Below are 16,655 nucleotides of genomic sequence, written 5' to 3' on the forward strand. Positions count from 1 at the left end.
AGCACTCCTGCAGAGGATGTTACAGGCAGCTCGGGAACAGCCTGCTACCTACCCGTAAATGCGTCCTCTCTGCCCCCAGTGGCTTTCTTTGGACCTGTGACACCCACGCCTGACGATTACTGTTTAGGAGACTGGTTTGGCTTCTTGGTCAGTCAGAAGAGCTAACAGGAGTATCTACAGTCCTCCACACTGGAAGGGTTAGCACTTTGACATCGCCACCTGCGAGCCTCCCTACCCGTTCCTCCAACCCGAACCTTCCTCTCTTTTACTGTGATAAAATGCCCTGACAAATCGCAGCTTAGGGGGAAAAGGGTGTATTTGAGTGCACAGCTTCAGGTTACAGTTCATCACTTGCCGGGGTCGGGGGTCATAGCAGCAGGAGCCTGAAACAGCTGATCACATCGCATCCACAATCAAGAGCAGAGAGAATGAATGCAGGCACTCCCGCTTGCTCGCTTGCTCATGGTTCGACTTACCCATTCTACAGTTCAGATCCCCTGCCTAGGGAATAGTGTTGTCCAGAGTAGGCTGTCTTCTACATCAATTACCTTAATTAAGACAACCCCCAATCCCTCATTGAGACCGTCTTCCCAGGTGACTCTAGGTTGTGTCGATTTGACAGTTAAAGCTAGCCACCCACACTCACTCCCTCTTTCCCTAAGCCTCCCAAGTGTGGGGCTTCCGTTGCCATGGCTGCTCCAGGCTGCTTGTATTGTACACAGGTATATCATGGTCTAACCGACTCTTGGCCTGATTTCATAATTTCTGCACACAAGGCTTTCTTGGGTTTGTATTTCAATGGTTTCTAATTTTAGTATTCTAAAGGCCCTTGTAAAAAAAATAACACACCTTCCATAGTTTTATTATAAAAATAATATATGTTCTCTGTAGAAAATAATGCAAAAGGACAATTAAAAGTCCATGTGAACCTACTGCTTGGAGGTAACCTCTAGTTCACAACTGGTCCTTCCAGAGAGACTGACTTTTGAAAGTCTATTTCCTTTCAACTCAATCTTTTTTCCTGGTTGTCCTTTCCTCAATGCGCTTTCTCTGACTCTAGCCTGTGCCTCCTTGGGTCGTTCATCAGAAATGCACACCACAATCTGTGGGTTATCAACTCCAGAGACTCTAGAAACACCAGCATTCTTCTTGATGCGCCTCTTCTGCACAAAGGGAGAAGCACGCGCTCTTTCTTCATGAACCTTACCTTAGGTTCCATGACAGCCCTGTGCTGGGAGCAGTGCCTTGTCAATGCTGTGGAATGCATGACTGTAAGCAGTAGTGGCCCTTTGAACTTTGTAAAGGGACTTTATTGTAAAGTGAATTATGTCCTTCCTTGTAAAATGTAATAAATTCTTGGACCCATTTAGTACTATGTACAAAGGTACCCCTCTCCACCCAATGGTAAACCATGACTTCCGCACAGGTTAGTGCTGCAGAATTCTCAGCTCAGCAGATTTGTGGTTTTCATCGGTATCGTCATGTGTGACGGTAGTTCAGAATCCTCTTAGTGGGATGAACAAGTCACAATTTATTTATATATTATTTTTAAGGGGGGGTGCTCCTTACGCTGATAGTCCACATGACCGTCTGAACTTCTCTAAGCCAGACGTCTTTCCCAGTTCTACGCAGTCTGCAGACGGTCAGGCTTCAGTATCGCTCGTCATGTCTTGTTATCTTAGCCCAGAAAAGTTCACCACCTTCCCCCAGTTCCTGCCAAGCTTCCCATTCTATTTCCTTTACTGTGTTTATTCTTTCCAGAAATTCTCTTGGTTTCTCCCCTTGTTCTCCTCTCTGCCTTCCCCCATTGGACTGGGAGCTTCATGAGGACAGAGACCTATCATTGTTTGTTCCCTAAGCCTTCTTCTAGGGCTGTCTGGCACATCCTTGGGGTACAGCATTGTTTTGTTTTTATTTATAAGTTTTAAATGTTCTTGACTACTGAACCTTATGCAATATAGAAAGGCAAAAAAGAAAATTAAAGATGAAATGTTTTTTCATGCTTAAAGGTTTTTGAAATACTTGCATATGCCAAGACTAATGTGGTTTTCCCATCTTTGTCGGCTATCATGAACATCTTTCAAAGGTACTTCTCATCCACTGTAATGACTGCAGAATATTCCTCTATGTTGTGGCACCGTCTTCAACAGCAAGGGCTCCTCACTTCAGCCCCATTGACACCTTGAGTCCAATAGTTTTTCATACACACTAAAGATACTTATCTCAGTTTCCAGCCACTAAATGCCAGAGAAGTCCCTTGGAATTGCGATAATTAAGAATAACGTGGACATTTCCCTGTGTCCTCTGAGAGGTAAATGGGTCTCTATGGTTAGATATTTGGGTTTCTGTGCATGTGGGTGCTGGTGCCCATAGAGGCCAGAAGAGGGCGTTGGATCACATGGAGTTGGAATTACAGACAGTTGGGAACACCTGATATGGGTGCTGAGACTCGAACTCTGGTCCTTGACAAGAGCAGCAAGTGCTCTTAACTACTAAACCGTTTCTCCAGCCCCTATAGTTCAGGGTCTGATTTTTCTAGTACTACAAATGTTATAATCAGTATCCTTATTTTTTTTTTTATTAAAAGTACCTGTAAATAAAATTCTAGTCCCAAGAGCTTGTAGGTATCTAAGGATTTGAATAAATAATGACTTTTCCCTAAGGCTGTAGCCCAGTGAACAAAAGGCTGTTTCCACCGTCTGTACCAGCCTGTCGCCGATTTACCTGATATGAATAGTTCTACAGAATAGGACCCTCGTAGTCATTCTAAAATCCTGTATTATAGATACTAATTTTGCAGGCCAGTGGGTATGAACATACCATGGTGTCTGTGTGGAGGTCGGAAGATAATCTGTGGGAGTCAGCTCTCTCCTTCCACTGTGTGGGTCCTGGGGACTGAAATCAGGTCATCAGTCTTGGCTGTAAGTGCCTTTACCCGCTGAGCCATTTTGCTGGACCCTTTTATTGTTTTTTTTCACAACTTCCATGCACATATTCTAAGGTCCATTCTAATATTTTTTTTCATCCATTTGGGGATTTGAATTTTATTCTTGCTGTTCCCCACCAACCCTGAACCTTCTACTCAGCCTAAGTGCCACAGCCTCCAAGTATTGTTCTTTGATGTCCCAATACATTATTTTGGGACCCCCTCCCCAACCCATTGATTTCTTTCCTTTTCAAGGGAATTTCTACACAGGTTGTGCTATATCTGTACTTTCATACAGTTCAGTTCCTTGAGCATAAGACTAAAATTCTACTCAATCAATTAGGTATTTATTTTATTTTTTGAAATAATCTTGGTGCTTTGCCCAGGTTGAGCACAAGAGATCATCCTCAGCTTCCTGAGTACCTAGAACTTCGGGTGTGTATTTTGGCTTTAAACTAGGTCTAAAAGAGTGTCCCAAAGAGGCCAGCCCAGGACCTTTCCTATAGTGTGACACTAAGCTCGGTTCTGATTATGAATATTGACCTTGTTTTATAGGATGATATATTTTTACCACCTTTTTCAATGTACCAGAATGAGCAAAGCAAGGCTGTTGAAGAAACGTGGTCTTCAGTGGCAGCATGAGGTGGTGGATACTTTAGAAGGTAGGGTTGGAAGATATCAAGGACATGGAGCCTCCACTCTGCTGAAAAGATAGTGTTGTTGCTAGAATGTTCAACTTATGGGGCTCATCAACTGCTCTGAAGATGGAATGTTACAAGCAAGCCTACTGGATTTGGTTCTCAGTTTTCAGCACACAAAAATGACTGCTGAACTTGCCTAAAGGTGAGATGGTCCTTCGGGGTTCCTGCTTCATGAAAGAGTCTGCCAGACTTTCTGCAGGACACAGAAGAAAGTGACTGACAAACTGCCAATATAAGCAAAACAGTCTTTTAAATTTCCTGCTTCATGAAAAAGTCTGCCAGATACTATGGGCCTAGAGCTAATGATGGATGCCCCAGCGTTACAGAAGAACTTTTGGTGACTTTCCAGGCAATGAGATGTCTCTGTCAATTCTAGAGTTTTGGAGGTTGCTTATCATGCACTTTCTGTTTACTTAGGTAATATTATATCCTTCTGGGGTCTTTGATGAAGTTGAAGACAGATAGTTGTAAATATAGTTTTCCTTAGTTATGATAAAGGATAAATTAGATATAAAAATTAAACTCACAAAAAATATTGTAACCGTTATTCTTGCTTGATACCTGTTTTATTATATGTAATTTTACTATGTTAAAGTTTAAATTTTCCTTTTTATTTAGACAGAAAAGGGAAGATAATGTAGGATTCCCCTATGTACTCTGTGAATATGTTTTATTCCCATTGGTTAATAAAGACGCTGCTTTGACTTATGGCAGGGTAGAATATAGCAGGGTGGGAAATCCAAGCAGAGACAGAGAAGGAAAGAAGGCAGAGTCATAGAGACATCATGTAGTCACCCAAGATGCAAGAGGTAACAAACCAAGAGCTTTGTGGTAAAATTTAAAGTAATAGAAATGGCTTAATTTAAGATATAAGAGTTAGTTAATAAGAAGCCTGAGTTAGTAAGCCAAACAGTGTTGTAATTAATAAAGTTTCTATGTGATTTGGGTGGCTGGGAAATCAAATCAGACTCTCAGCTTACACAAGGCAGCTCAAGTCCTCTTCACAGCCCTCACCACTTCAACCAAGTCTCCAGCAGGAGATAGCATCTAATGTGAGCCAAGCAAATGTCAGAATAACGTTCCTAGACCTCCAGGAGTATGAGCTCCATAAACCTCCGTGTGTGTGTGTGTGTGTGTGTGTGTGTGTGTGTGTGTGTGTGTGTATGCATGTGTGTGATGTGTGCCTGGGCGTGTGCATGTATGCGTGTATGTGCATATGTGTGCACAAGTGCACATGTCCATACCTGCACCCATGAAGCCCAAAGATTAGTGTTGGATCTCTATCACTCTTCACCTTAATTTTTTTGCTTGTTTGTTTGAGGCAGAGCCTCACTATGTAGCTCTGGTTGACCTGGGACTCGCTTTGTAGACCAGTCTGGTCTTGAGCTCACAGAGATCCTGCCTGCCTCTGAGCACTGGGATTAAAAGCATGCCACTATGCCCAGCTCACTTTACTTTAAAAAAAAAAAAAAAAGACTTGTTTATTTATTTATTTAATGCGTAGTTTTTTATTCGCCTAACCTTTTGAATGTGTACTGTGTGTGCAGGTGACTGTAGAGACCAAAAGAGGGCAGCAAAGCCCAGGGAGCTGGAGTAAAAGCAGTTGGAAGCTGTGTGGTGTGGGTGCTGGGACCTGACCCCAGATCTTTTGTGAGAGCAGCAAATGCTCTTAACCACTAGGCCATCTCTCCAGACCCTCTACCTTCTTTTTTGAACTTGGGTCTCTCACTGAACCTGGAGCTCACTGATTGGCGAGACTGGATAGCCACTGAGCATCTGAGATCCTCCTATTCCTGCCCCTTTTCTCAGACTACACCACCCCCGGTACTGGAATTACAAGTAACATGCTGCTTTGTTTTGTTTTTATGTGAGTGCTGAGGATCGAACTCAGGCTTGCCAAGCACCTTATCCACTGAGCCATCTCCCCTGCTCCAAACTTCTTTTCTTAACAAATTACCCAAATACACAGGGCAGTTGATGGTGCACACCTTTAATCCCAGCAGTCAGAGGCAAAGGCAGGTGGATCTCTGAGTTTGAGGACAGTCTGATCTATAGATACAGAGCTCCAGTACAGCCAAGGCTATCCAAAGAAAACCTGTCTCAAAAAGGGCAAAGCAAAAACAAAACAAGCAAACAAAAAACCCAAATTACTCAAATGAACTGATGTTTGCAATAGGTTGTTTCTTAAACTATCTCTGGTTTCAGATATTAGGTAAAACACTGGAAAAGCAGTGCTTTGGAAACAAGAACTTCTTAAACCATAAAGGAAAGTCTTTTTGTATAATTCACTCAAAAAAATAAAGTGCTCCCAGGAAGAGAAAAAACAGGTTATGATAAGTCCAACATGACACTCACTCATTCTGTGACTTTGAGGAAGTCCACCTTGGCCAAGTCTTCAATTTCATTATCATCACACAAAAGAGTTGATTTATCTCTAACCTGCTAGCCTCAGGGTTCCAAGTGAGTTCAGCGTGAGGGGAGAACTGGCCAGGAACAGTTAATCCCTCCATTCCTAGCCCATAGCCTTGCTAAAGGAGTCTTCTGAAATAATAGCTGCAGAAGTTTATTTAGAATGACCCCTACTCCACAATCCAGACTTCAAAGATGAAAAAACGCAAAACAGAAACCTTAGCTGACTCAAACCACAGGTGATTAAAGTAATTTCTAAAATGAGACAGGATGTATGTAACATGAATTTCACCATTTGAAACATGCCATCTTCAGCACTTGGGAGGCAGAGGCAGGAGGGATCATTTATGAGTTAGAGACTGGCCTAGTCTACAAAGTGAGTTCCAGGCCAGCTAGGGCTACACAATGAGAACCTGTCTCAATCATAGTCATAATCATAACAATCATCATTATCATAATGATGATGATATACCATCTGATACAATTCCTGCCTGTGCAGCCATTGCCACCAATTGCAGAATCACACCAAGTCTCTTGTGTGTCTGAAGTCACTCCCAGCGCTCCTCCCTGCTCACACCCAGGCAAACACCCACCTACTTCATTTTCTTTCCTGTATACTTCCTAGGACATGAATTGTGCAATGTGTGGCTTTTGTGTTGGACTTTTTCTTTCATTTTCTTCCTTTCTTTCATTTACTTATCTATTTATTCATTCATTTATTGTTGAGGAAGAGTCTCCCGTAGCCCAAACTGTCCTTGAATTCTCTGAATTGATGTAGAAAAGGAGGGCTTTAACACCTGATCCTTCTGCCTCCACCTCCCAAGCAGTTGGGATTGTAGGGTGCACTCACACCTAGTATAACTTCTTTCAATTAGCATAATATATTCAAGGTCTCCATCCATGCTTGATTCCTTTTTATGTATGGTTATACCACAATTTACCTACTCATTCATCAGACTGAACGTTTTGATTGTTTCCACTTGTGGGCTATATGTTCAGTTGTTTTTCTCACTGCTCTGACCAAATACTTGGCAAAGAGCAACTTACATGGGGCAGGAGGGTGGAGACTATGAGGGTCTATCCTGGTGGGGAAGCACGGCAGCAGAAGTGTGGGGCAGGTGGTCACATTGTGTTCCCAGGCAGGAAAACGGACACAAATGCTGGTGTTTGGCTGGATTTTTCCTTTCTGTTTAGTCCAGAACCCTGGCTCAGGGAGTGGAACCCTGGCTCAGGGAGTGGGAGTGGTGTTGCCCATCTAGAAAGGTGGATCTTCCCTGCTCAATTAGACATTTCTACAATCACCCTCAAAGAGACGCATCCAGATGGTTAATCAACTGTCAAGATTAACCATCATAGCTGTTGTGAACAGTTGTGTATAGTGTTTTTATGAACATGTCTTCAATTGTCTTGAACATATTCAGGAGTGGAACCACTGTGGGTGATTTTAAGATTCCAAGTTTTAGGGTAAAGAAGATGAAATCAAAGGAAGGAACAGGGAGCACACAAGGCAATACACAGGGCTAGGAGAGGTGTCTGTGGGTGTAATGGTCTGTCCTGTCCCTTTAAGAGACAAGCCGCCCCCCCCCTCCAGGCAGATCTTCCTTCCTCTTCCAGTCTGAGTCCTTTCCTTTCTGTCTCTTTTCCCACCCCATTCTGGTTCGTTCTCTCTCTCTCTCTCTCTCTCTCTCTCTCTCTCTCTCTCTCTCTTTCTGCCTTTCTCTATTCTTTTCCCTTTTCCCCTTTCCCTTCCATAACCCACTAAATAAATATTCAACTTCACTCTGCATGGCGCGCCTATCCATCTTGGTCTCTCACCTGCCATATGGCTCCCTGCCTGGGACTGGCTGCCTTGGTGGCCCGCTGTGGTCTTAGGACCCACTGTTCACTACACCACTCATGGACCTGCAGCGTTTCTGCTGCTGTGCCCCTTGGGGAACTGCAGAATTTTTATTTTAAACCATAACAGTGGGAAACTGAAGGGTTAAGGGCAGTGGGGAGCAAAATCATTTTGGAAAGACCGGGACTCTGAAATCCGAGGTCTGACTGAACAAAAATGGGCTGGTCAGCATATTAGTAGTCACCACACATTGTAGTGCTGGGTGTAAAGTTTTCCACAGACAAGGGTGAAGAGGCTGGGGGTGTCTGAGCAAGAGAAATCTCTGAAGATCTGTCGGGAGGGTGCCAGCTTGTTCAGAAAGGTTCCTGAGAGCAGGGTGATCTACTAAGACAAAGGTATAAGTTACTATAATCAAAAGGAGGAAACTGGGTGTGGTGTGCATAGCAGTAATTCCATAACTCAAGGGGCTAAAGAAGGAAGATTGCTATTTAAGGCCAGCCTGGGCTACATAGGAAACTTTGAGGCCAGAAAAACTATCCAGTAAGACTCTGTCTCCAAAAACAGAAAACGAGACAGAAGGAGGCTAGGCCTGGTGCTGCACACATGCTATCCCAGGGCTTGGGAGGCTGAGACAGGGGAATGAGAAGAAAATCTGTCAAATGCTGCATCAATTATTTAAAATCATTTTATGTGACTATTGTGAGGGATTAAATGAGTAATGTTTTATTACTCTATAATATAATACAAAGTCGTGAATGTGAACATTAAACTGAATCATAAAACTGACAGAAATTTTATTTCCACACACAAATGGCAATGTGTTAAATTTGATGGTAGTTATTCAGTTATTTTTCATTTATTTTAACTATAAAATACTTGGTTCATCGTATGGGTAGTAAGCTCCATGCCGTTGGTACCAACTTGTACTTAGTCATGGTTCTAGTACTGTGAAGAGATACCATGGCCAAGGCAACTCTTACCAAAAAAAAAAAAAAAAAGCATTCAGTTGAGGTTAGCTTACAGTTTTAGAGGGTCAGTCCATTACCATTATGGCAGGGGGGCGTGGCGGCATTCAGGCAGGCCCTGGAGTCTGGGTCGTCTCTGTCACTGTGATTCTGTAGGATCAGCCTGTGTCCCTGTACAGGACATTTCGCTGTCATTAAGTGCTGCTTTAGCTCTCATTTCCTGATGGAAGGAAGACCTTTCTCTCCTAGGCTTGCCAAACCCCACCTCCTCCAGAAAGCCACAGAGGCCAGTGTCCCTGACAGGACGGCTGCTTTAGAACTGCTAGATAGCCTTGCAGGGCCCCACCTTCATTTTCCACACATCTTGGTTCACTTTCATATTTTATTTATTCTTACCCTTGACCTAGAGTTGGTGTCAGTTCCTGTCTGACTACCTATTGACTATTCTTATTCAGCTAGATGAATTTCCTGTTGAGTTTGGAAGATCCTTTCTGGTTTTGGATGAGGATCTAACCTGGGGTCATTTGTAAAACTCGTCAAGGTTTGCCGTTATCTTTACTTTGCTTCACGTTTTTTTATCCTTTAGGCTCAGATTTGATATGGGATTCCCCTCTGTATGCTGCGAATACCATTGGTTAATAAAGGAATTTCTTTGGGCCTATAGCAGAGCTATAGGGGAACAGAGTTAGGTGAAGAAAACTAAACTGAATGATGGGAGAAAGGAGGAAGAGTCAGGGAGAAGCCATGGAGCTGCCCGCCAGAGATAGACACACTGAAATTTTGCTGGTAGGCCACAACCTCGTGGTGATGCTCAGATTAATGGAGATGGGTTAAATTAAGATGTAAGAGTTAACCAATAAGAAACTAGAGTTAATGGGCCAAACAGTGATTTGATTAATATGGTTTCTGTGTGGTTATTTCGGGTCTGAGTTGCTGGAATGCCAGGAAACAAACAAGTGGCCCTTCTAACAACAATTCTTTTTTAAAAACACAATTCTTTATTGATTCTTTGGGAATTTCATATCATGCACCCCAATCCTGCTCTCCTTCCAGTCGATTCATATCCACCCCTCAACTCTGCATCATTTTCCCCTAAGAACCCTCCAAATTAATAAAAACACACACACACACACACACACAAACCCACCTCGCTCCTCTGCCTTTCCAGCACCTCTTCATTCATCCTAGTGGCATAGGGTGCTGCCGTGTGTCACAGTGTACCCTTTACTCAAATCAGCCCAACCTACAAAATGTTCATTGCAATGAGTCATTGGTCTGGTTCTAGTCCTCTGGCCTCTGGCACACAATCATCACTGGACCCTCATCAGAACTCCTCTCAGACATCCTGCTATCGCCCTGAAAGAATTTTGTTTTAGCTTCTTTTTTATTTTATGTGCATGAATGTATTGCCTACATGTTTGTGTCCAGTGTTCACAAAGCTCAGAAGAGGGCTTCAGATTATCTGGAACTGGAGTTAGGGACAGTTGTGAGCCCCCATGTAGGTGCTGGGAATTGAACCTGGGTCCTCTATGAGAGCAACAACTGCTCTAAACCACTGAGTCTTCTCTCCAGCTAGGCCCAAATTCTTAACAATGGGTTCTGTAACCTTTTTTTTTCTTTAAGTTAGGAACTTTGGGTATATCATAGTCTGGTTTCTAGGACTGCATGCAACAAAATACTCGAGACTAGGACTTACAAAGAACAGAGGTTTATTTAGGTTAGGAGTTCTAAAATTTCACAAATCCAGTGTTGTGGTGAAGGCCATCATAGTTCCTGGCCATCATGGGAGTGGACAAGATCACATGGCATGGCAGGACACCAGAAGGTTTCAGGAGCTTAGCTAATTTGTTTCGGGTGATCTGTTGCCTCAGTGTACCTCAAAAATGACATTAACCCCTTTTATGAGGAACTTCCCAGTTATCTGTGCCCCCACCCTTACCCCTTCAAGGTCCCACAACCTCAGCCCCACCACACCAATGGCCAGTATTCCAGCACATGAAAAACGTTAATAGAAAATCAGGATCCTTCCAAAAGGTTCAGCCAAATCCCATCTTAAGTGCGGCTTTGACAATGGCATAGAAAGGCAGCAGGAGGGCACACACATTTAGGCGCCAGAGCCAGAAAGAGTTCAGTTTAAACCCTGTTCCTTTAATGAAAAAAGTTTTTGCCTTAGGGGAAATTATTTAAACTGCTGTATCAATTTCCTTATTTGCAACTTATTGATAATGATATTTATTGACCGAACTGCTGGGAGGCTTACACACTGAACAACTGACAACTGGGTCTCAAGAAGCATAGCTTTTAATTAAACTGATAACACAGTTCAATTACTAGGCAGCGTTCATTTGCTTTTGGTTTCTGTGACAAAACAGCTCTGACCAAAAAAGAGCTTAGAGGAAGAAGGGGACTTATTTGGCTTCCATTTCCAGGTCAAAGTCGGCCCACCCTGCAGGAGCTCAAGCAGAAACTGAAGCAGAAATCACAAGGAACACTGCTTCCAGGCGCCTGCTCAGCGACTTTGCTTACACGTCACGGTCCCACCTGCCTGGGGATGGTGCTGCCCATGGTGGGCTGGGCCCTTCCTCAGCAATTATCAATCTAGACAATCTTTGCCAGAATAGCCACGGGCAAGTCTGACCAGGTCAATGCTTCATTTGAGGTCCCCTCTTCCCAGCTGATTCTAAGTTGTATCAAATGGAAAGTAAAAGTTAATGAGGACAGGCGGTGACAGATGTGCCCATTTCCCCATTATTTCCTGTGAGGTAGGATCTCATAACACAGCCCAGGCTATCTCTCGTCCATCTTCCAAACGCCATTGGGCCTGGTTCTCCTTCTCCTCCCTTCTCTCTTTGACTTTTTTTGGGGGAAGGTCTCATATGCCTCAACCTCCTGAATTCTGTTACTATAGCTATGCACTAGCATGCCTGGCTCCTTTTGTTTAAAGAAACTTTTTATTATTTCCTCTCTATATTATAGAGTACATGAATACACATATAGGTACACTTTTATAACGTTGAAAACTGAAAAAATTGACAGGAAAATAAAAATAACATAGCAGTTATCACTCAGAGACACATCTTCCTTCTCTTCCCTTCTGCCTCTTTCTCCTCCAACCCTTTTCTTTCTTTCTGAAAGTGTCTCTTCTTGCCCAGGCTGGCTTCAAACTCTCTCTATAGCTGAGAATTCTTTGACTTTGATTCTCCTGCCTCCAGTGCTGGAATTGCAGGATGAGCCAACATGCAGTGCTGGGGACTGAACCCAGGACTTCGTGGGTACCAGGCAAGCACTCTAACAACTGAGCTACACCCCCAGTCCCCATCTTTCTTTGCCAAACATGCAATTAAACAAAAAACCTGATGTTGTACAACGCATCCTTCTATGTTTGATAAATATGTACATATATTCCTGTACCATGAGATATTTTTTAGCAGATGATTTTTAATGGCGTCATTGACTTTCACTGGGTGGTTGCATCATAATTTAGTTGACATATTTTCAGTGGTTATTTGGGCTGCTTCATTTCGTGTGTGTGTTTTGTTGATAAGCGTCTTAGTTTCATTTTCTGTTGCCGTGATGGAAATCCTGACAGAAATGACTTAAAGGAGAAAGAGTTTATTTCACTCACAAGTCCAAGCTACAGTCTATCGTTATGGGGACCAAGGAGAAGAAAACTTAACACAGCTACTCCCATGTGTCTACAGCCAAGAGCGCAGAGAGCAATAAATTAATGCATGCCTGCTTGTTCAGCTCAGTTACACAGTCTAGAATCTGCCTAGGGAAGGATATCATCTACAATGGGCAGATCTCCTCAACTCAATACATTTAATTAAGAAAATATTTCACAGACATAGCCAAAGCCATGACTGTTAGATGATCTACTTCATGTGAAGTTGATACTTAAAACTTAGCATCACAGTGTCTTTATCTTACATAGGGTTTTATTATGTAGTTTAGGCTGACCTCAAATTCACTATCCCCATGTCTCTACTACCATTCAAGTGCTGGGGTTATGGGAATGTGCCACCATACCCTACTTTTTGTTGATGTTTCGTAGATTTTTCATTTTATGTGCATGAGTGTTTTGCCTGTATGCATGTGCATCACATGCATGACAGGTGCTCTTGGAGGTCAGAAGAGGACATGAGATTCCCTCGAACTGGAATTACAGATGGTTGTAAGCCAACATGTGGGTGCTGGGAACCAAATCCAGGTCCTATGAAAGAGCAGTCAGTACTCAATCGCTTAGCACCTCTCCAGCCCTTGTTTTTAATGAACACTTGTATACTTAAATGTCTGTTTATTTGCTTGATCGCTTTCTTATTTTCTTAACCAAACTCTTGACCAGAAAGAGAACAAGTACATTTCTAATCTTTAAGACCTTGTCTTGGCTATCCATCAGAGTTTAAACAAATACTGCAAAAGTCAATATTTTATTGCCAAGATCACATTTCATTTTGAGTGTCCATTTCCCACAGTTCTTAGCCTGTGTTCTTGAAAGCAATCTGGACACTGTGCCTTGTGACTGCCTACTTTCTTTACCTAAATATTTATAACAAGGGATGTGTGCTCCTTCACACTGGGTGTGAGAATCACATTTCTCTTCTGTCTCCAAATCAAAGTTTACATGTTCCAAGTACCCACCCCACAGTGCTGGAAAGATATTCAATCCCAATTGTTATAACCACTAGCCTAACATCCGATCTTGTGAAAATCTGCTTGGCTAGGCCCGTAAGAGCCTTCTGGCTATGACTATACTTGGCTACCACATGCATGTCTCTCATTCGAGATGACATGGCCCCCAAATGCACTGAGTCTTCTCTCAGATGGAGCTCAGGAGCCTTGCTGTACGTGACCTTCATGACACAGGCGCCCCTTCCCTGGGGCACCAACAGCCACTGCGTAAGAGACTCAGCTACCTCTCCAGTGAAGGAAAACCCCAAAACTATTCACTCAAAGCCTAATTCTTGTCTCCATCTTAGAGAAGTTTCTTTAATTTTAAAGGTCTTGGATTTTGACTAGACAGCTGGTTTTTTTTTTTTCACTTAATAGCAATTTCCTTCCAAGACTAGCCATGGGAATGACTGCTTTCTTGAGACTGAGAAAGTTGCTTTCTACCCTATATCCAATAGCCCTGAGTGGTCCTGAAAGGCCACAGCCCTTCTAGGGATTAGAGGTGAGGGGGTGGAGGAAAAAAATACCTGTGTTATATAAATAATCCTGGCAGAATAGGGATATAGGTGTAACCCAGTACCCTGGCTTAGATGCCCAACACCAAAAAGAAAAAAATAACCACTCATCAATTAAATCTCTACTTTGTCTTTTAAAAGTTGCCCCAACAGAGTCTAATGTATAGTCTCCACTGAGAACTGGTGAGGTAAAGTGAACATGGAAGGCCACAGAGGAAGCAGCTGTCGAGGGTGTCTCCAGAAGGGGGCAAAACTGGATTGGTAAGAAAGAATGTGAGAGACACTTACTCTTCACTGGAAACCCTTAGATCAGTTGGTTTGGCGGGGAATGACCCCAGGGCTTTATACATCCTAAGCACATGCTATCTACTGAACTACATCCTCAGATTCCCACTAATCGTTTGAATTTAGCTTGACTCTGTGCCACTTATTTTTAAAAGCAATGAAACTGTTTCTTTTTCCCAAAAAGTAAATATAGACGACTAGGAATATGTCGTTAAGTAGCGGGTCTGCCCAACATCAGTGGGCTTTAGAGCCAGTAGCCTGTTCCTCTGGGGAAGAATGTGTGGCTAGAAAGGGCTGAGAGAGGAATCCTGATGTGGTCCTTAACCCAAATGATTCTTTGCTTGCTCACAATGCCCCTGGCTAAGATACATCATGTTACTCTCTGATGGAGATGTCTAGGACAGAATAATGGCTAATGTGTCTGGCTCTCAGGCTGCTGCTCCAGCTCCCATGAACTGGAGACCAGCAAAAGGGAAAATGCTCACTTTGGCTTAGGCAGGTTAAAGAGATCTAGGGGCTGTATAGCCAGCCTGCTAACCCATTTTTAAAATCGATTACCAGGCAGTTCAGCTGCAGTCAGGAAACTGGTTATCTTCCCCCAACCTGCTATTGTTCAGAACCACAGCAACCACCAGCAAGGGGAAGACCAAAGTCCAGTTCCACAGAATGTTTTGAGTAGGGAGATTCAACAGGAAGCGGCAGTGAGGAATGGCGAAATGGGAGAGCAAGCCTAGGGCTTCTCTCTGGTACCTTCCCTGGCATTGGACATAGCTGAGAGTCCCTAGGTTTGGGCATCTGATAGCTTCCATTTCAAAAATTCATTTCTGTGTTGCTGCGCACTGCGCCCCAGTCTGCGCTCTATGCGCTACAATTCAGTTTGCGAGCTTTGGGCAAGGGGTTGGAGGTTGAGGAAACACACACAGAGACAGCCAGACACACGGACCTCCAATCACTGGTACAAAGCCCTTCTTTAATAGCACCTTGGAGGCTTAAATACCCAGCAGTCAATGGCCAACAGATGAAAATCCCATCCTCTGATCCTCTAGGCAAAGCACAGCTTTTAGTCACTTCAGTTAGAAGGCTCTAGCAGGGAAGAGCAGCTGAAGGCCAGGAACCCAATTGGTCCCAACACTGTGTCACCACTACTTCTTGGTGGCATCATCCTGACAAATAATACCTTGATGTGTAACATGAGGGCCGGCTTGTTGGGGTATCTGTCCCGCCCAGTGCTCCACAGCTGGCAAGTCCCAAAGGAAAATCAACCACACAGAGATCTCTATAAGTTATAAAGCTGATTGGCCCATTAGGTCAGGCTTCTTGTTAACTCTTATAACTTATGTTACCCCATTATTCTTATCTACGTTAGCCACATGGGCTCAGTACCTTTCTCAGTGTGACAGCTTACATGTTGCCTCTTCGGTGGTCTGGACAGGAATCGCAGAGGAACCTTTCTCCTCCCTAGCCTTACCCTATTCTCATTACTCGGCCTCTACTTCCTGTCTGGTTGACCCACCTATACTTCCTGCCTGGCCAATCAGCGTTTTATTAAAATACATGATTGACAGAATACAGATAATTCTCCCGCACCATTGATGAAGACCATGATTCTCAGTTTCTTCATCTGTAACAAAGGTTGATACAGACTGAAATTTGAAAAAAGAAAGAAAAGAAGACAGACAATTGTCTTTACTGAATTTGTCTAACCTTTATAGATTTATGTCATGTTCAGGGAAAAGAGGAAATGGAGGTTCTTATTCACTAATGTGATTCAAGAAAGTAGGCTTTACCAGGCAGTGGAGGCACACATCTTTAATCCCAGCATTCAGTGGGCAGGGGCAGGCAGATCTCTGTGAGTTAAAGGACAGCCTGTTCTACAGAGTGAGTTCTAGGACAGCCGGGGCTACACAAAGAAATTTTGTCTCAAAAATCAAAAAGAGGGAGGGAGGGAGGAGAGAGAGAGAGAGGGGGGGGGGGCTTTGCACTCAGGTGTGACAGGGTTAAACACATCCTGTCACTTATTGCCTGTAGCCCACAGTAACTCACCTGTTTGAGTCATATTTCCTCACTATACAAAGAGAATCACAGCCAGGTGTGTGGTTTACGCCTTTAATCACGGCATTTGGAGAGCTGAAGCAAGATTACTACAAATTGAAGAACAGCTTGTTCTGCAGAGACCTTGTCTCAAAGCGAAACCACCAGCACCACCCCAGTTAAGTGCTTGCTGTGAAGCCTGATCACTGAATTTGATTCCAGGACCTACAGGACCACATGGCAGAAGGGGGGAGAGAACCAATTAGACACCCACACATGGAACCCTCTACCTCACCCCCACAAATAGATGTAATA

The sequence above is a fragment of the Myodes glareolus genome, chromosome 13 (assembly GCF_982192425.1).
Source record: "Myodes glareolus chromosome 13, mMyoGla1.1, whole genome shotgun sequence".
NCBI classification, from domain to species: Eukaryota; Metazoa; Chordata; class Mammalia; order Rodentia; family Cricetidae; genus Myodes; species Myodes glareolus.